This window comes from Gopherus evgoodei, chromosome 3 (genome assembly GCF_007399415.2).
Source record: "Gopherus evgoodei ecotype Sinaloan lineage chromosome 3, rGopEvg1_v1.p, whole genome shotgun sequence".
Taxonomy (NCBI): domain Eukaryota; kingdom Metazoa; phylum Chordata; order Testudines; family Testudinidae; genus Gopherus; species Gopherus evgoodei.
This window is the reverse complement of record NC_044324.1, coordinates 72,015,587-72,036,056: the sequence shown is the minus strand read 5'-3', so window position 1 is coordinate 72,036,056 and position 20,470 is coordinate 72,015,587. Positions and strand designations below refer to the sequence as shown.

Genomic DNA, 20,470 nt, shown 5'->3' with positions numbered 1-20,470 from the left:
AAGACCACACTGTTTGTAATATGAATTGAATACGCCTTTTGTTTAATCCAGGTTGGTTGATTTGTTTGCTCTGAGGAGGAATACAGCCCACCATGGAAAGCAACAGTTGATGCCACAAGAGAAGATTAGCAGCGAAAGGCTAACCAGAAAACAGACAAGTTGTACAGATGGAAAAAACTGAGGAAGAGCAATTCATGCAAGATCACACAAAATCTATGGCAATGAGAGCAAGGACAAAGGCCAGATCTCAAGTCCCAATCTTTTGTTTTAACCATAAGACCACCCCCTCCCTCTGAATAGCTCTATTTCTTCAACTGTAAAATGTGTATAACACTTAAGTAACAGGGGTATTAAGAGGCTTAGATTTATTTTGTTTTTAGACAATGTAAGTGCCACCTATTATGTAACTGCAAAAGACGAAGGATATTATGGATAAGTGGCATCTTATTTACTCTTTCCTAAGCTTCTTTCTTCAAGGGCAATATGTCACAGAACGAGTCACACCACTTTTGCAAAGATACAATAGAATCACATAGGTGGGTGCCAGTTTGTTTGTCAAGCAACTAATCAGCAATGTTTTAGGTTTAAGGATATGACCACATGTTACAAGAATCCCATTTGTTAAAACTGTGCAAAGCTACTTGCCAATAGACTTTCAGAGCCATACATTTGCAACTTTGGTGCTGTCAATTCACTTTACCATCTATCCCACCCTCCACGTAGAAGATATGCAAATTCTAAGACTTTTTAAATATTAGTGTGCCGAGATACGTTCACGCATCCACATACTCAAAATTCAAACCCTTTATGTGGGGTACCAACAATAGAGACTTTTTTGTTTAAGTATGTTTGGTAATGTTAGTCTCAAATTTGCTGTAACATAAATTTGATTTACATTGTTTTTATTTATTCCGTGCTATTAGAATAAAGTTTAAAATAAGCTAATAATGATTCCATTTTCATTACATTTATTCAGGTCTGACAATGGATGGGGAATTAATCTGCCATTCTGCATTAGTCCTTTGGAAAGACTTGCTCTGATTGTCCATTGCCTTGAATGACATTGTTGGCATCACTGACATTGCTGGCATCACTGAAACTTGGTGGGATAATACACATGATTGGAATGTTGTGGATGGGTATAGTTTGCTCAGGAAGGATAGACAGGGGAAAAAGGGAGGAGGTGTTGCCTTATATATTAAAAATGTACACACTTGGACTGAGGTGGAGATGGACATAGGAGACGGAAGTGTTGAGAGTCTCTGGGTTAGGATAAAAGGGGTAAAAAACAAGGGTGATGTCGTGCTAGGAGTCTACTACAGGCCACCTAACCAGGTGGAAGAGATGGATGAGGCTTTTTTTAAACAACTAACAAAATCATCCAAAGACCCAAGATTTGGTGGTGATGGAGGACTTCAACTATCCAGACATATGTTGGGAAAATAACACTGCGGGAGACAGACTAACTATCCAATAAGTTCCTGGACTGCGTTGCAGACAACTTTTTGTTTCAGAAGGTTGAAAAAGCTACTAGGGGAGAAGCTGTTCTAGACTTGATTTTAACAAATAGGGAGAAACTCGTTGAGAATTTGAAAGTAGAAGGAAGCTTGGGTGAAATTGATCATGAAATCATAGAGTTTGCAATTCTAAGAAAGGGTAGAAGAGAGTACTGCAAAATAGAGAGAATGGATTTCAGGAAGGCAGATTTTGGTAAGCTCAGAGAGCTGATAGGTAAGGTCCCGTGGGAATCAAGACTGAGGGGAAAAACAACTGAGGAGAGTTGGCAGTTTTTTGAAAAGGACACTATTAAGGGCTCAAAAGCAAGCTATTCTGATTGGTAGGAAAGATAGAAAATGTGGCAAAAGACCACCTTGGCTTAACCACGAGATCTTGCATGACCTACAAAATAAAAAGGAGTCATAAAAAATGGAAACTAGGTCAGATTACAAAGGATGAATATAGGCAAACAACACAGGAATGCAGGGGCAAGTTTAGAAAGGCAAAGGCACAACATGAGCTCAAACTAGCTATGGGAATAAAGAGAAACAAGAAGACTTTTTATCAATACATTAGAAGCAAGAGGAAGACCAAGGACAGGGTAGGCCCACTGCTCAGTGAGGGAGAAACAGTAACAGGAAACTTGGAAATGGCAGAGATGCTTAATGACTTCTTTGTTTCGGTCTTCACTGAGAAGTCTGAAGGAATGTCTAACATAGTGAATGCTTATGGGAAGGGGGTAGGTTTAGAAGATAAAATAAAAAGAGAGCAAGTTAAAAATCACTTAGAAAAGTTAGATGCCTGCAAGTCACCAGGGCCTGATGAAATGCATCCTAGAATACTCAAGGAGTTAATAGAAGAGGTATCTGAGCCTCTAGCTATTATCTTTGGAAAGTCATGGGAGATGGCAGAGATTCCAGAAGACTAGAAAAGGGCAAACATAGTGCCCATCTATAAAAAGGGAAATAAAAACAACCCAGGAAACTACAGACCAGTTAGTTTAACTTCTGTGCCAGGGACGATAATGGAGCAAGTGATTAAAGAAATCATCTGCAAACACTTGGAAGGTGGTAAGGTGATAGGGAATAGCCAGCATGGATTTGTAAAGAACAAATCGTGTCAAATCAATCTGATAGCTTTCTTTGATAGGATAACGAGCCTTGTGGATAAGGGAGAAGCGGTGGATGTGGTATACCTAGACTTTAGTAAGGCATTTGATACGCTCTCACATGATATCCTTATCGATAAACTAGGCAAATACAATTTAGATGGGGCTACTATAAGGTGGGTGCATAACTGGCTGGATAACCGTACTCAGAGAGTAGTTATTAATGGCTCCCTATCCTGCTGGAAAGGTATAACAAGTGGGGTTCCGCAGGGGTCTGTTTTGGGACTGGCTCTGTTCAATATCTTCATCAACGACTTAGATGTTGGCATAGAAAGTATGCTTATTAAGTTTGCGGACGATACCAAACTGGGAGGGATTGCAACTGCTTTGGAGGACAGGGTCAAAATTCAAAATGATCTGGACAAATTGGAGAAATGGTCTGAGGTAAACAGGATGAAGTTCAATAAAGACAAATGCAAAGTGCTCCACTTAGGATGGAACAATCAGTTTCACACATACAGAATGGGAAGAGACTGTCTAGGAAGGAGTATGGCAGAAAGAGATCTAGGGGTCAGAGTGGACCACAAGCTTAATATGAGTCAACAGTGTGATACTGTTGCAAAAAAAGCAAACGTGTTTCTGGGATGCATTAACAGGTGTGTTGTAAACAAGACACGAGAAGTCATTCTTCCGCTCTACTCTGCGCTGGTTAGGCCTCAACTGGAGTATTGTGTCCAGTTCTGGGCATCGCATTTCAAGAAAGATGTGGAGAAATTGGAGAGGGTCCAGAGAAGAGCAAAAAGAATTATTAAAGGTCTTGAGAACATGACCTATGAAGAAAGGCTGAAAGAATTGGGTTTATTTAGTTTGGAAAAGAGAAGACTGAGACGGGACATGATAGCAGTTTTCAGGTATCTAAAAGGATGTCATCAGGAGGATGGAGAAAACTTGTTCACCTTAGCCTCTAAGGATAGAACAAGAAGCAATGGGCTTAAACTGCAGCAAGGGAGATTTAGGTTGGACATTAGGAAAAAGTTCCTAACTGTCAGGGTGGTTGAACACTGGAATAAATTGCCTAAGGAGGTTGTGGAATCTCCATCTCTGGAGATATTTAAGAGTAGATTAGATAAATGTCTATCAGGGATGGTCTAGACAGTATTTGGGTTCTGCCATGAGGGCAGGGGACTGGACTCGATGACCTCTCGAGGTCCCTTCCAGTCCTAGAGTCTATGAATCTATGAATTTTATCTAATTATTTACATTTGTGTAAAGTAAATGTGTAGGTTTTAAAAAAACAGAACAAAACAGACACACTTTGCACAGACGTGATTACATAAGGTGCAAAACAGTGGAATTCCATCCTCACATGTATTCATTTGACTAGCAGTACAAGTGTTCTGCAAGTTGACAGTAGTTTTTCTAATTTTAGTATATTCCTTATGTAATTTCCAAAATTATTACATTCTGATTGTTAATCTTCTCCATTGTCCCTTTTTAAAAATAGTCTCATGATTTCTAAATTTAGAAAATGTGTATAAATGGTTAAGTGCTGCATAAGATTATAAATGTTAAAAACCATGATCCCTGCCCAGTAAGTCGTTTTTGAGATGTTGCAAATGTAAGGAGATTGTTGGCCCCTTACTGAAACTTAATGGAGTTTTTTGGTTGGCCATTTCCCAGTACCAGGGTTACATTCTACAAGTGAGCTGGAGCTTCCTGATCCAGAGCAGGGCTGAGCTAAGGGGAGAGCAGGAGCTCAAGCTGAGCTGAAAGCAGAGACAGAGCAACCAAGACCAGAGAGAAGCAGCCCAGAGAGCAGAGCTGAGACAGAGTGGAGCTGGAGCAGAAGTCCAGAACCAAGTGCGGCGAGCAGCTGGGAAGAACGAGGGGGACCCTGCGCAGCAAGGCCCAGCGCAGGGAGATGCCACCTGCCAAGAAGCCTTGTAGATCGAACTTGGAGGGAGGTCATAACCCTGATAGGAGGGCGGATACCGGGAGGAAAGGTCCTGCTACCTACAGCCTGAGGGTGTGCAGCCACCGCCAGAGCAAGTGTCCGACACAGAGCATCCCTGCAGCACAGCCAGAGCCTAGGAAGGAGGCCTGGGACTTGCAGGGGAAGTTCACAGTCTGTTCCACATTCCAGAGACTGCTGGTTGTGATGTCCCTGTACTCAAGGGATGGGATTACTTGTTTTCCTTTAAACTTTCCCATTTTTTCCTTATTTTTTTAATTAATAGCTGTTGAATACATTGTATTTGCTTTGAATTATATGTAATGATCAGTGAGTCAGGGAAGCATCCAGTGTGAAGAAAGTAGCCCAAAGTGGGGACACCCTAGCCTGTCTTAAGTGATCATGACAAGACTGGAGTCGAGCCCCCCAGGAATCCTGGGTCCAGCCTTGTCGGGGTTATAAGGACTCTGCTGCATAGGAGAGAAGAAGAGGAGTCCTTGAAGTCAGGCAGGCCTCTGGGTAAAGGGAACTGGAGTGAGGACTCAGATCCTTCCACTAGCCAAGTCCACTGAGATAATATATAAGCCAGGAAAGTTCCCAACAATAGCAGGACCATTTCCCCGCTTACACATATAACCCCTATGTACTTGATACCTTCGCGTAGCGATCTCTGGTCTTGTGTTCTGTCTCTCTTTTTATCTAGGTTCTCCAGCCTTAGTTATCCCAAGTCCCAATTTTCAAAGGTGCTGAGCATCCACAACTTCAGCTGAAGTCTTTGAGAGCTGCAAGCACTCAGCACCTTTGAAAAAGAAATCAGGCTTTTAGTCTTATTTTCCTCCTACCTTCTTCCCACAAGGAGCCCTAAGCATTCAAATCCTGATCTAGACACTCCTCAAATTCCTTTGTGCTGACTGCTACAGTGTCTTCTTTCAATTATCAAGGCAGCAAATGCTACAGAATCTGAAAGCTCAAAGTTCTTCGTGGATCTTTGTTCTACCTAGAAATGAAGGAGACAAAAGCAGGGAAAATCAAAAGGGTTACTGGCTAGGATGATTGGGAATCTTGGGACATAGTTGTAAAGCTTTCTTGTATAGGGTGAGGTTAAAAGAAACTCAGACATATGTACTCTATACCCCTTCACAGCCACAACTATTACTGCAGCAAAGAGTTCTGTGGCACCTTATAGACTAACAAACATATTGGAGCATGAGCTTTCACGGGAGAATAGCCACTTCGTCGGATGCATCTGATGAAGTGGGCATTCACCGACGAAAGCCCATGCTCCAATACGTTTGTTAGTCTATAAGGTACCACAGAACTCATTGCCGCTTTTACAGATCCAAACTAACACGGCTACCTCTCTGATATTTGACAACTATTAATGGGGATTCACAGAATAAGATAAACAAGTTGGATTACTACATTTAAAAATACTCATAAAAACAACAGAAGAAACCTAGTCACTTAGTTTAGCTGCACAAAGCTAAAATATGTGAAACATAGAACTGAGGATAAATCAAAGGCTTGTGATCCACAGAGAAAGCAGTGTTGCAATATCACAGGAAAGAGGGATTCAGAATTTGGTATAGAGACGAAAGAAAACTGCTAAAATACAATACTTTATACAGACAGCATTCTTACAGTAACTAGTCTGTGTACGAGGACAAAGAATGCCAATCAGCACACACACAAAAGTTTCAGAGGGACATGATCAATTCAAGGAGGGTATGTCTACACCAGGGGTCAGCAATCTTTCAGAAGTGTGTGCCGAGTCTTCATTTATTCACTCTAATTTAAGATTTTGCATGCCAGTTATACATTTTCACGTTTTTAGTAGGTCTCTTTCTATAAGTCTATAACATGTAACTAAACTATTGTTGTATGTAAAGTAAATAAGGTATTTAAAATGTTTAAGAAGCTTCATTTAAAATTAAATTAAAATCAGAGCCCCCTGGACCAGTGGCCAGAACTCGAGCAGCATAAGTGCCACTGAAAATCAGCTCGCGGGCCGCCTTAGGCATGTGTGCCATAGGTTGCTTACCCCGGTCTACACTGTCACAGTTACAGTGCCAAAAGGTATAGTGCCATTCAGAGAGTGCTGAAGGGAAACCGCTGTTGTGTGTTCACACTGTCAGCTGCCTGCACAATAACATGTTCACACTTGTGGCACTTGCAGTGGTATTCGAAGTAGTGCACTCTGAGCAGCTATCCCAGAGAGCATCTCTTCCGCTGCTAAGAGTTGTGGGAAGGAGGAGAGGGTCCCCGGGCATCCTGGGTCCTGTCCCAATGACCCCTGATGCACTGCTTCACATCCCAGCAATCCCTGTGCTTCGATCCGCATTTGGGACCATCTTTCAATGGTTTGCATATTGCGTTCTCTGCAGGACTGGATCCCACACTGTTGACCAATATGCTCCTCGCTCTCACTAATACATCATGAGTGGCAGTGGAGTTATTAAACAACAAAGGCAAGAGAAGTTTGACATTGATCTTGCCATGCATAGTAGCTATGACATGAGATTGCTTGTGGCATTCACGGAGGTGCTGACCACAGTGGAACGCCGCTTTTGGGCTCGGGAAACAAGCACTGAGTGGGAGGATCATATCATCATGCACATCTGGGGTGACGAGCAGTGGCTGCAGAACTTCCGCACAAGGAAAGCCACATTCATGGGACTGTGTGATGAGCTCGCCCCAGCCCTGCGGCGCGACACAAGAATGAGAGTCACCCTGCCATTGAAGAAGCGTTTGGTGATTACACTGTGGAAGCTGGCTACTCCAGACCACTAGCCAGTTCAGAGTGGGAAAGTCAACCATTGGACTTGTGTTGACGGCAGTGTGCAGGGCCAATAATCGCATCCTGCTCCAAAAGACCGTTACTCTCGGCAATGTGGGTGACACTGTGGATGGCTTTACACAAATGGGCTTCCCTAACTGTGGAGGGGAGATAGATGGGATGCATATTCCAATTCTGGCACCAGACCACCTAGCCACCGAGTACATTCATCGGAAGGGGTATTTCTCTATGGCTCTCCAGGCACTTGTTGATCACCGTGGACGTTTCACAGACATTAATGCACGCTGGTCCGGAAAGGTGCATGATGCACGCATCTTTCGGAACACTAGCCTGTTCAGGAAGCTGCAAGCAGACTTTCTTCCCAGATCAGAAGAGCATCATAGTGGAAGTCAAAATGCCCACTGTGATCCTGGGAGACCCTGACGACTCCTTAATGCCGTGGCTTATGAAGCCATACATGGGGTACCTTGACAGCAGCTTTTAGCCATTTAAAGGCCCGCTGGGGATGCCTATATGGGAGGCTAGACCTGGCTGATGACAATATTCCTATACTTATAGTCGTGTCCTGTACGTTCCATATTTGTGAAGAAAAAGAGAAAGCTTCATTCAGGGCTGGACCTCTAAGGCTCGGCGTCTGGAGGCTGAATTTGAACAGCCAGAGACCACGGCTATTAGTGGGGGGCAGCACAGGGCCATAAGGGTCAAGGATGCCTTGAGGCTGCAATTTGAAGTTGAAAGCTACTAATATTTGTTGTTCTGCTCGGGAGCGCAGTGCTTGTAATGCTAAGAGGTGATTGGTGCAGACCAGTGGTCCCCAACGTGGTGCCCGTGGGCACCATGGCACCCGCCTACTGCCTAGTAGGGGAGAGAAGCCGTAGCCCCACGCCTGCCAGGGACAGAGAACTCCAGGGCTGCAGGGTGCGGACGCCGGTGTTCTTGGTCCCTGGCAGGCATGGGGCTGCGGCTTCTCTCTGGCTTCTCCAGGGCTGCAGACTGCAAGAGCTGGTGTTCTCTGTCCCTGGCAGGCATGGGGCTGCAGCTTAATCTGGAGAGAAGCTGCAGCCCCATGCCTGCCGGGTACAGAGAAATCCTGGGCTGCAGACTGCGGGCGTTCTCGGTCCCTGGCAGGGGTGGGGCCGCTGTTTAAGCTGGAGAAAAGCCACGGCCCTGTGCCTGCTGGGGACAGAGAACTCCGGGGCTGCAGGCTGCGAGTGCCAGTGTTCTCTGTCTCTGGCAGGAGCGAGGCCCACCTACTGCCCAGCAGGGGAGAGAAGCTGGGCCCTGCGCCCACTGGAGACAGAGTACTCCGGAGCTGCAGACTGTGGGCGCCAGTCTTCTCTGTCCTCCCGGCTTCTCTCCAGCTTCTCTCTGCACTGCCCAGAACTGGCGCCAAAAAACAACAAAAAAAAAAACCACTTTGACTCTGCAGAATGGACAGAATGCCACCCCGTAGCATGTGCTTCCCCCAGGCACGTGCTTGTTCCACTGGTGCCTGGAGCCGGCCCTATATGTGAGTAATTGTTGGCTCCCACCAGACTCTTCTGAAAACATGAATGTGCTACTGGCCACAAAAAGGTTGGGGACCACTGGTGCAGACGATGCACTACAAAGGTTTAAGAAAATTGCCTGTTGCTTTGCAGAGCTCTGTTGGCTTTCAATTAATAAAATAAAGATTGCTTTCAAACCAAAATAATTCTTTTATTAAAAAACAACAATCGGAGGAGAGAGAAGGAAACAAAAAACCACATCAGCACTGTGGAGGATGGGGGAAGGGAAGGTCCCAGGAGGAGATGGGTTCCTGGGATGATTAAAGATTTGTGTATGTCTAAGGTATCATATCCAACCTTCTCCTTTGGAGTACAGTGCAGCAGGTACTGTACTTCAGCAGGGCAGAAGGGTTGCAGAAAGCAGGCTTGTGTCTGTATGTTTCACATAGTATCACATGCCTAGTCTGAGCCGTGGAATAGGTTATTGATTGACTCCCTCACTTCATGGGACTCTGCCTCAGAGCTCTCCAAGAAACTCTCACAGAGATACTGGGCAATCCGCTGCTGCAGGTTCCTAAGTAGGCTAGTGTTCTGAAAGATGCGTGCATCAGAGGGATGGGTGCTGAGTGCAGTGGGTACTGGGAGACTGCAGTGCTGGACTGTGACGGGGAAGGAGTGGAATGCAGCAGGTACAGACTGGAGCCAGGAGGTTGTTAGGAGTGTGTTGGTGGTGTCTGGGGGTCGCATGGGAAAGAGTTTTGCAACAGCAGCTGCAGGGGAAGGCACGTGCGGAGCTGCTTAGTCTGCAGTGCTAGTAGCGCCTGGAGCGTGTCCACTTGGCGCTCCATAACGTTTCAGAGCTGCTCTGTGGTTTCATTCTGGTGTGCCATGTTCTCCATTCGGTCCCTCTTCTCACTGTCCTGACATTCCTTCAATTGTTGTTTTTCAGCCGCGCAGTGCATCATGACATCACGCAGAGTCCGCTTTAGTTCTTTGTGGCCTAATTCCACGCAGCCATTCAGCTAACGAGAACAAAGGGGGAGGCTGGGCTCCGAAGGTCATATCTGTGAAGCCAAAATGCAACATTTTACAGCAGTATTGTTTGCAAAACACAGACCACTGATTCAGTGACTTAAAACACATGCACTATTCACATACCTGTCATTAACTGGCTGACCCCAAGCAAGCACACATAAGCCACAAGATCCCCAAAATAGTGAATAATCACAGGGGCAGAGAAATCAGTGTTCCAGGACCGTACTGTACATTGGGCACGTGGTTCTTGGGAAGAGCCAGCACTGTGGGGCAGGGGGCCTTATAATCATTCCTGCCCCCACATTTTCCACAGGCTGTGTTCATTATGGAAGATTCTCACTGCTGAGGATGCAGGGAATCAACGGAGAGTCTTCTCCAAGACTGCAGCTTCCGCCCTGGCCCTTATGCAGCTCGCCTGTGTGCAACAATGGTCCTCCCACCCCGCAACCCCCTGTGATAGCAGAGTGGTGCAGGAAAGTTACTCTTAATGGGGTAAGAAACAAAGCAGCTCAGCCAAAGAACCTGCAGCAGCAGATTGCCCAGTATCTCCATGAGAGTTACCTGGAGAACTCTGAGGCAGAGTCCCATGAAGTGAGGGAGTCAGTCAACAACCTGTTCCACTGCTCAGACTACGCATGTGATACTACATGCATCATACAGACACAAGCCTGCTTTCTGCAACCCTCCTGCCCCCAACAACTTGCTTCACAGATTCCCAAAATCAAAACCACTTACCAGGGGCCTCCTCTCCTGTTTGCGCTTCACCAAGCTCTGACAGCTGTGACTGGCTAGCCTCCTCCGGTGTAGAGAAGGGCTCCTGGCTGCATGCATCTCTGACCTCCAAATCAACTCTGCCACTGGGTCCCCCTCCCCCTCCAAGATTTCCTCCGTCTGGCTCGCTCCACTCTCGACTGGCACGTGAGCCACTGAAGTATCCACAGTGGCCTTCGCAGTGGAGGTGGGGTCACCACAGAGTATCACGTCCTATTCTTTGTAGAACCCGTAGCTCGTGGGCGCAGCACCAGAGCAGCGGTTTGCCTCCTGCGCCTTGTAGTAGGTGTTCCGCAGCTCCTTCACTTTGACCCTGCACTGCAGTGTGTCCTGGTCATGGCCCCTTTCTGTTATGCATTGTGAAATCTATCCGTAGGTATCATAACTCCCACAGCTGGGACTGGACAGCCTCCTCTCCCCAAATGCTGATGAGGTCCCGCAACTCAGTATTGCTCCAAGCGGGGGATCGCCTGGTACATGGAGCAGGCAGGGTCACCTGGAAAGATGCACTGAGACCACTGCATGCATTACCAAGCAAACAGGAAGGGGACTTTCAAAATTCCAAGTAATTTAAGTGGTGGGGCTCACGGTTGGTCACCTGAAGGCAGGAGAGTAGAGTTCAAACCGATGACCAGATAGGTGAGCACAGGCATTGTGAGACAGCTCCCAGAGGCCAATTGCAGTGCGGTAATCAATCAGAATGTCTACACTGGCACCGCGGCACTGCAACCCCGGTTCACAAAGCTGTACGCCTCTCGTCAGGGTAGTTTTTTTAAAACCCTGCAATTGTGCAGTTTCTGCGCACCAAGTGGCTTGGCAGTGCGTACACCTTGGGAGTTACAACGCAGAACGCTGCTTTACTGTGCAGAAACTTGCCAGTGTACACAAACCCGGAGCCATGTTTCCATCAGAAGGCATTGTACCTACAACAGTTAAAAGTAACCCCCTAAAATACTATACCATGGGGGGACCCGCTTATTTTCCAGTTTTGTTTACTTTGAGTATTGTTTACTTTGATAGTTTAATTTTAAAAGGACCAAGTTTCTCCTAAACCTGTTTTCCCATATTGTTCAGTTTAGTTACCTTGATGGACCAAAGTTACAATATTTTCTAGAACTAGGGGCAGGGTCCTAATGATTGGCCACAGATTTTGCCCTGTGGCACAGAGACCAGGAAATGTTAAAAAAAAGCACTGCCTCCAACATTGTCATAAGATGGGGTAATGTTGTAGCCACTAGCCCTCTTCCTTCTCAGAGAAGTTGCCGCTTGATAAACCATGAAGAAAATGCTGGCAAACATTCCAATATCAAGACAGATAATTAGAACCTTTCACCCCAGATAACCGTCCCACCAAGATCAGAACCCAAATGCTTCTTTGCACCACCATCTATCTATCTATGTTGGCTTCTTCTACTCATATCCTTGAAAAATGAAATCACACAGAGCTGAGAAAGTTCTGTGGAAAGGGTCTCCAGTTTCCACAACACACCATGCTGAATTAGCTGACAAAATGAATAGCCTATAAAAGGGTTTTTTAAATTTAAATTTAAAGGGTCATGAGTTATTCAATTTACTGTTTACTAAACAAACAAAAAAACCTACACAACTTGTTTGAGAGTTCTTGTGAATCTGACACCACTATTTTCAGTCTGATACAGAATGTCTCAAAATATACAGGGCCCTATTTCAGTAAAAATATATATCCTCAAGTGGTTTTAACTAGTTAAGAAATAACCTCTTTCAAAAACCAAAATCATTTTTAGAATTGCAATTCAGTCTGTATTATGGTACAGTAACTCCTCATTAAACTTTGTCCCGGTTAACATTGTTTCGTTGCTGATCTATTAGGGAGTAAGTGCACTTAAAGTTGTGCAATGCTCCCTTATATCGTTTAGCAGCTGCCTGCTTTGTCCACTGCTTGCAGGATTCTCTGAAAGAGCAGCCCCACCTTGTGGGGATTAAAATGGGGGGGGGGGGCCTGCAGCCCCCCTCTCCCCCTCATCAGCTCTCCTAAACTCCCTGTAAAGTATGTGGCTCCTCAGCTGTCCAGCAGCAGTTCAAGTGGCCCTCCCCCGCTGCCCCTACTCTGCCTTCTGCCTTGGAGCTTCTCCCAGGAGCTTCCTGCTTGCTGGGGGAGATGGGTGCTGATATCAGGATGTCCCCCTGCTCCTGCCCCCCCCCACCCACTCTCCACAAAGTGGAGGAGGGGACAGGGCTCAGGGACAGAAAGGAGGGAGCGTGCTGGAAGCTGTTGCTTCCTGTCTGAATTGGCTGATCTGTTTAAAAGGGCAATGTGCTTGAAGTGGGGCACGGCTCTCTCTCACTCATGCACGCACCCCCCAGAACTCTGGAAAGTCAGCACCTGTGCAGCCATGCATGCGCTATCAGGAGAAGGGAGTGGTGTGCTCCAGCTGGATAGCGTGGGCTCATCATCATGTTCAGTTTTTGCAGGGAAGTGTTTGCAGCTACTGCCCTGCATCTATTGTGTTTTCTCCCTCAGTCCATGCTGCCTTGTAGCATGAGGCTACATTAACAGCAGCATATTAACCCCTGAGGGCTCAGCCGAATGCTAGTTCATCATTTAGCATCAAGGCAGTCCCTGGGAAATATTCCACTCTCTTACTCCACCCCTCAGCCAAGCTTCACAATTATTCATTGTTGAGTACAATATTAAACTGTGTGTTTAAAACTTAAACTGTATATGTACATAATGTCTTTTGTCTGGCAAAAAAATTTTCCCTGGAACATAACCCCACTATTTTTTAATTCTTATGGAGAAATTGGATTCGCTTAACATCATTTCACATAAAGTCGCATTTTTCAGGAACATAACTACAATGTTAAGTGAGGAGTTACTGTACACACACTCTTTCATTCACCTCCCATCTCCTTTCTATGGCCACTGCTACATCTTGTGTCAAATTACATTTGAGTGTTTCAGGGCAAGGGCTGTTCTACTGTGCTCTTGTACAGTAATTAGCATAATGGCACCCTGATCCTGACTGATTGTCAAAAGTACTACTGTAAAACAAAGTAATAAGACAGCAACAACTGCACACTAAATAGAAAGTAAGGCAAGAGGGAAAAGGAGAAGCTTTCGAAGGTCATGAGCCACATGCACACTATCAACTTAAGAACATGAAGCAACAAGAACGGTGGGCACCCCTGTTTGTTAAATATTTGTTTTGTTTAAGATGTACCTATCCCAAGTTCTAGGTACCTATCCCAAGTTCTAGGTACCTATCCCAAGTTCTAGGTACAGTTAATTACTAATCAAGATTAAAAGATAAACTTTCATACAGTAACTTGCCAATTCAAATCTGCCCAACTCCCAAAATATAGAACACAAGGAAAACCTCCACATCTGACTACTCAATAGCAACTCACCTTCATCCCAGATGGATGGGAAAATAAGGGTACATCCAGACAACCGGCCGGATCGGCAGGTAGTGATCGATCTATCAGGGATTGATATATCGCGTCTCGTCTAGGCCTAAGCGGACCTTTCAAAATCTCAAAGGGATAAAATCCAGGCTTAACCAGGTGGTGAGAGTGGAAAGCAAGTTCCAGAGTTGAAAATCCTTCATAGAGAATACCCTGCCACCAGCCTCCATCCACTTAAATCCAGAGGGCTGTTAGTTGCAATTGGGAGGGACCATTTTGCTGTGGCATTAGCAAAGTTAGACATTGTCTCAAAGAAAGGGCCGTTATGCCTAGGTTAAGCTCCCAACACCTGTAAAAGGCCAGCATCTATGATAACCTCTTACAGGCAAACTCCCCATAACTTGTCTTCACGTGGCAGAGATATTTTCACAAACAGTGGGAGATGGAAGGGTTGTGAACAGAGAGTATCTGGCAGTGTTCCCTCTAATTTTTCCCACCTATGTGCAGAATGAATTTTGTTATGTGCACCAATATGGAGGTGATGTGTGACACATTGCCTTCATATTGGTGCACATAACAAAATTCATGTGGTGAGGCCAAGGGGTTCGGAGTGTGGGAGGGGGCTCAGGGCCAGAGCAGAGGGTTGGGGTGCAGGGGTGTGGACTCTGGGATGTGGCTCAGGATGAGGGACTCGGGGCTGGGGTGCAGGCTCTGGGGTGGGGCCAGGGATGAGGGGCTAAGGTTTGGGGCAGAGGGCTGAGGTTGCAGGCCCTGGGGTAGGTCAGGGATGAGGGGTTTGGGGTGCAAGAGGGTGCTCTGGGGCTTTCCTCTTCCCAGCCCTGGTTAGTGAGCAGCCCAGCTCTAATGAGCCCCAGGAGCTTCTCGCTGTTGGGTAGGTGACTGCAACCTCCCTCCCCCCCCCCCCCCCCCCCAAAAGCCAGCAGCTTGACGGGTAACTCCCTGGTTGCACTGAATCACTTTCCCCTTTGCATGCCTGGCCAAGAAGGTGTGTTAAAGCAAAGCAGGCAACGGCTCCGCTCTACAGCCCGGCCAGCTCACAGCTGCCCTCATGGTCACCCCAATGCGTGTTTCAACTCACAAGAAGCAATTAGCTCCCCCACCCAAATGCGCCCAACAGAGGCCAGGAAAGGCATGGGAACCCGCTGCCTTCTGCCCGCTGGGACCAACCACGCCCAGAAAGACTAAGCTGCTTTCACCGGCTCTGCTGCCCGCCAGCACAAGGGTGAACAATATCTCCAATCTCTGAGACCACCACTAGCCCCAGTCCCCTCCTGCAGCCTCTGGGCACAAGACCAGCAGCCCCCTCCTGCAGCCCACAGGCAGATCATCAGTCCCAGCCCTCTCCTGCAGCCTATGTGCACAAAATCACTGGCCCCACCCCCAGGCATGAGATCACCAGCCCCTGGGACAAGATCACCGGCCCCAGTCCCCTCCTGCAGCTTCTGGGCTGAGAGGACAGGCGTCTCTCCCAGTCACAGCAGCTCCAGGGCTCAGACCACAGAATAGGCACCCCTCCCCCCGGCAGGTCCAGACTTCTGCTGGGTTTGGGCCAGGATAGGAGTGTCCCAGCTGTGGCAGGTCCGGGCTGGGGTTCGGGCTAGGTGCGGACAGGGGAGGGGCGCACAACCCCCAGCTGTGGCAGGTCCCCAGGCGAGTTCCCTGAGCACCTGCGCAGCGCTAAATAGGCTGCTGCGTGGCCCTGCAGCCACACAGCTTACAGGGAACTTGGGTATCTGGTACCTTTAAAATAACTGAACAGCTTAGGGCATGTGAAGTTCTTTAGCCCAGGAAGGCATCCTACCTTGGAGAAGGTGGGAAGAAAATGGGTATGTGTGACACTGCACCCCATATTCTTCACAGTGATATTATAAGATTATGACATAATCATAATGTATTTTATGCAAGATAAGTCATGTGAGATGTCATTGGAAAGATTATGATTTGCTGAATATGATTATCTTATTTGTATGCATGTATCATTTTTGTACCTGACGTTATGAATATTGATTATGTAGCTGTTTTCAAATGTAGTTAGGCCTGGGTAACGCTCACTAGACAAGATGCTTTCAGTCTAGACAGCTGGTAGGGAAGGGCCATTAGGGAAAACAATAGGCCTTAGGAGAAGCTTATCTTCCACCTGGGGAGCCCTCCTGAGAAAGTTACAGACAGCCTGTAAAAAATGACTGCTATGACTCTACAAAGACATGTGACGTGACCACATGTCTCTAGACTCCATTTTGGGATGTCAGTGTTTTTCCACAGATCCATCTGGGAACCAAGCTTTGAAACAAAGGGTTCCCACTATATGCAAAAGCTATATAAGGCAGGGAGTGACATCATCTGGTGTTCTTCGCTTCCTACCCAAGAAGGCTCCTGGAAACACTTGAGGAACAAAGACTGAACTGGGGAAGTGCTGGACCCAGGCTAAAGGGATTATTAGCCTGTGAATGGAACATCTGGGGATTCCAAACTGTATGCAAGTGCAGCTTACCCCTTAAGAATCTGCAGCCTGCTTGTATCATCTCTTTGGATACGAATAGCAGATTCTCACCATATCTATTCAGTATATTAAGTTTAGTTTGCATTTTTTGTTTATTTGCTAGGTAATCTGCTTTGATCTGTTTGCTATCCCTTATAATCAGTTAAAATCTAATTTTTGTAGTTAATAAACTTGTTTTTGCTTTATCTAAACCAGTCTGAGGGAATCATAATGCAGGGACAAAAGGTTGTTGCATATTTCTCTCCACCTAGAGGGAGCAGGCTAATGTTAGGAACTCATGCTGTAGAGTTCCTTGTGCAGGACAAGATGGTATAATTTTGGGTTTATTCTCCAGAGGCTGTGCGTGGCCGAGGAGCTAGTAGTTGCCCTAGCTGTAGCCTTCTCATGCAGGGGCTGGTCAGAGCACCTGCACAGAACTGCAGCTGGATGTGTATGTATGCTGGTGAAAGTGCAGGCTGGAGCCTGGAGGGCTTTGCAACTTGTCACAGCAGTACAGTGTATGAGGGAGCCCAGGCTGGTGGGTTAGGAGGGCTCAGTGGGACCTCAGTTCCCATGACATCCCGGGGGAAACCCATCACAGCATGTACTTAGTCTAACTGAGTAAAGGCCCTCTCATTATGGTGTAAATCAGGGACATCAACTGATAAAAATAAAACCTATTGTGTGAAAGATTTGTTTTAGTTTTTTGGTGGTGAATTATGAAAGGGCAATAGTAGATACCAGTTATAAGGAAGAGTGACACTGGCCTGTATTGCTTTTCCTTCAGGGACTATAGTGGGAGAATGTTTCAGCCGTATGACAGTAGATCACCTGCCTCAAGCCTGGCAGCCCCAAGCCAATAGGATTTCTGGTTGCCAGCATCTGAACTGTCCTCTAGAGCAGTGATTCTGGGCCCCAGGGGGGCATGAGCAGGTTTCAGGGCATCCACTAGGCAGGGCCAGCATTAGATTCGCTGGGGCCTAGGGTAGAAAGCCAAAGCCTCACATCAGGCTGAAGCCTGGGGCCTTCAGCACTTCCACCTGCAGCAGAAGCTGAAGTCTGAACAATGTAGCATTGCGAGGGGGCCCTGTGGCATGGGAAATTGCCCTGCTTGGTACCCCCAATGCCAGACCTGGCTTTTATATGCACAAAAACAATTGTTGTGACACAGGTGAGCCCTGGAGTTTTTATAGCATGTTGCGGGGGAGGCTCAGAAAGAAAAAGGTTGAGAACCCCTGCTCCAGAGCAGCATTTCTCAACCTATTTACCGTTCATTATAGGCCACATATGCAGCTCTCTAGTAGGGATGCAAAATAGTCAACAGTTAACCAGTAAGCATGAGTCTTACCAGTTAACCACCGTAACCATTAACCCCAGCCATGCTGCCCAGGGCAATGCCAGTCCCAGGCCGGCCAGCCAGAGAGGCCCTAGCCCCAGAGATGAACCAATATAATTTTAATAGTTAAAGAAGTGAATGGTTTAAAAAAATATTTACATCTCTACTCTCTATGGGTTATGCGCGACACATCCACACTATATATGCTACCTCTAAGCCTCTGAAGACATCACATGGGCTGCAGCTGTGGGCTGATTGTGGGCCACTTGTAATCCAAGTTGAGAACCACTGCTCTAGAGCCAGGGCAGGTCTACACTACAAACTCGCATCAGCATAGCTACCCTGATAGAGCTGCTCTACTGTAGCGCTTTTGATGAAGACCTTCTAAGCCAACAGGAGAGAGCTCTCCTGTCACCTTAACAACTCCACCTCTGTGAGAGGCCGTAGTTATGTCGGAGGGAGAAGCTCTCCTGCCAATATAGCAGGGGGGTTTACATGGGGGGTTGGTGGGGGACGGGATGACTGTTGGTATAAATATATTGCTCATGGGTGTGGATTTTTCCACACCCCTGTGTGAGGTTGTGATACCAAAGTAAGTGTGAAGTATAGATCTGGCCTCAGGGGGACTAACAGTCAGAGTGGAGAGTCAAATGAAAAAGAGTGAGCTACAAAGCTAAAGAAGGCCCATATCATCAAAACTGCAACACTGAATGCATCCAATTTGACTGGTAAAGATCTCCCTATTCCATGACAACAGGAAACATGATGGAGGGAGAACACAGCAAAGGGCTTAGATTACAAACTCTTCTACACGTGCTAAAGGGAGCATATCAGAGTCAGGGTGGTAGTGAGAAAAGAGCTGAGGAGGGAGGTCTTCAAAATTATTAAAGTGACTCCAAGTTAAAGTGTCTGTCATGTTTGCAATATCACTATATGCATCTCAACAAGGCTCTGATTAAAAGCTCCCATCAAGACTTGCAGGCATCAGCAGATACAGCAAAATGAAGCATATTATACCACATTTGTATCAAAAACTGTGTATTTCTAGGCACAATATAACAGCATTACCCAGAACAGGATAGATACGGCCCTAAACAGTTTGGGCTCAGGATAGCCATAGGACCGTTTCATTTGTCATGAATTGCTACTACAGCTGAGGTCCTTTTGTTCTGCATTTGTACAGCATATAGCACAACGCTCTGTCCCTAGGATTCCTATGTGCTACACAACACAAATAAAAAAAGAGCAGGACTCCGATTTGTACAGTGGGATGGGAGGCCTGGATACAGGCCGGAGAGACCCAAGGACTAGCCCTACATCACAGACTTCTTGTATCAGAGAAGCCACCAGCTGCAGCCCTGATATAACGGTTGTAAGTTACAAGCCACCCAGCCTGGGCTCTGTCCCCCGGGGATGCTCATGCAGAGCCGAAGGAGAGGCCGCTACGTCTCAAGCTGGTGACAGCGGGCAGCTGAAGAGCAGCGCTACGGGTCTGGGGCGTTAAAGACGCCGCTCGCCACGTTGGCTGACAAGGTGCTGTGCGGGTGGCTCGCAGTCAGCCCCCGCCAACGGGCAGGAGAGCCAGGGCGGGGAACGGGCCTCACTCCGGACCCCCCAGACACTCACGTCCCTCGGCAGTCACTGCCACCCCCAGCCCGCCGGACCCCGCCCCCGAGGGCAGCAAGAGCCGTTGGGGGAGCTGCACTCACCGCCAGGCGGGCTGCTGCGAGGCCGGAGGTTATGAGCGGGGGCCCTGAGCCCGAGGAATCTACGCGCGGCCGCCCTCTCTGTTTGAATATCGTCACCGCCCAACAAGTCGGCCCCCGGTTGGCGGGTTCGGCTCCAGCGTGCAGCTAGAATGTAGTTCCGATTGGCGGAGAGGCTCTTTGAGCCGCTCTTCGTCCCACCCCCTACCAGGGAGAAGAAGGTCCGGCGGAAAAGTTGGACCCGTTACCAATCAACCGGCGGGGGAGAACCAGTCTCCTTCCGCCAAGCCACACAGCGTCCCTGCGCTGCCTCTTCTCACTCCGCTTCAGCCAGGCCTGTGGCGCGGGTGCTGCCACCTGCGCGCCTCAGGGCAGCCGCGCACCGATTCTGCCTATTGAAGTGCTGCTTCCAGTCCGGCCAGCGCCTCCCTGCCTGCCGCAGGCTAAGGCACTTGGACCCTTGCGGGTAGGCAGCCTGAGTCACAGAAACAGCCACATGACTCCATCCCCCTCACCACCTGAAAGGTGAATTAAATAGATAGAATCATAGAATGTCAGGGTTGGAAGGGCGCTTATGAGGTCATCTAGTCCAACCCTCTACTCAAAGCAGGACCAATCCCAGACAGATTTTTGCCCCAGATCCCTGAGCGGCCCCTTCAAGGATTGAATTCACAACCCTGGGTTTAGCAGGCCAACCCTCAAACCACTAAAGGGGATATGATGCAAGGTAGGTTGTTCACCAGAAGTAGCTCATCACGCCACAGTAAATGCCCTTGAGGCAATAATCATAATCTTAGAATATCACTACGAGGTCATCTAGTCCAACCCCCTGCTCAAAGCAGAACCAATTCCCAACTAAATCATCCCAGCCAGGGCTTTGTCAAGCCACGTCTTAAAA

At 47.3% G+C, this 20,470-nt stretch overlaps 1 protein-coding gene across 1 annotated transcript in view; it reads right to left on the bottom strand.

Annotated features, from left to right (window-relative positions):
• TTK (TTK protein kinase) overlaps window positions 1–19,748 on the bottom strand; it is a 113,384-nt gene extending 93,636 nt beyond the window's left edge. Inside the window, exon 1 of the mRNA XM_030555803.1 lies at window positions 19,576–19,748. The gene's annotated coding sequence lies outside the window, so the exon portion shown is untranslated. The remainder of the gene's footprint in view (window positions 1–19,575) is intronic.
• Window positions 19,749–20,470: the final 722 nt, after the last annotated feature.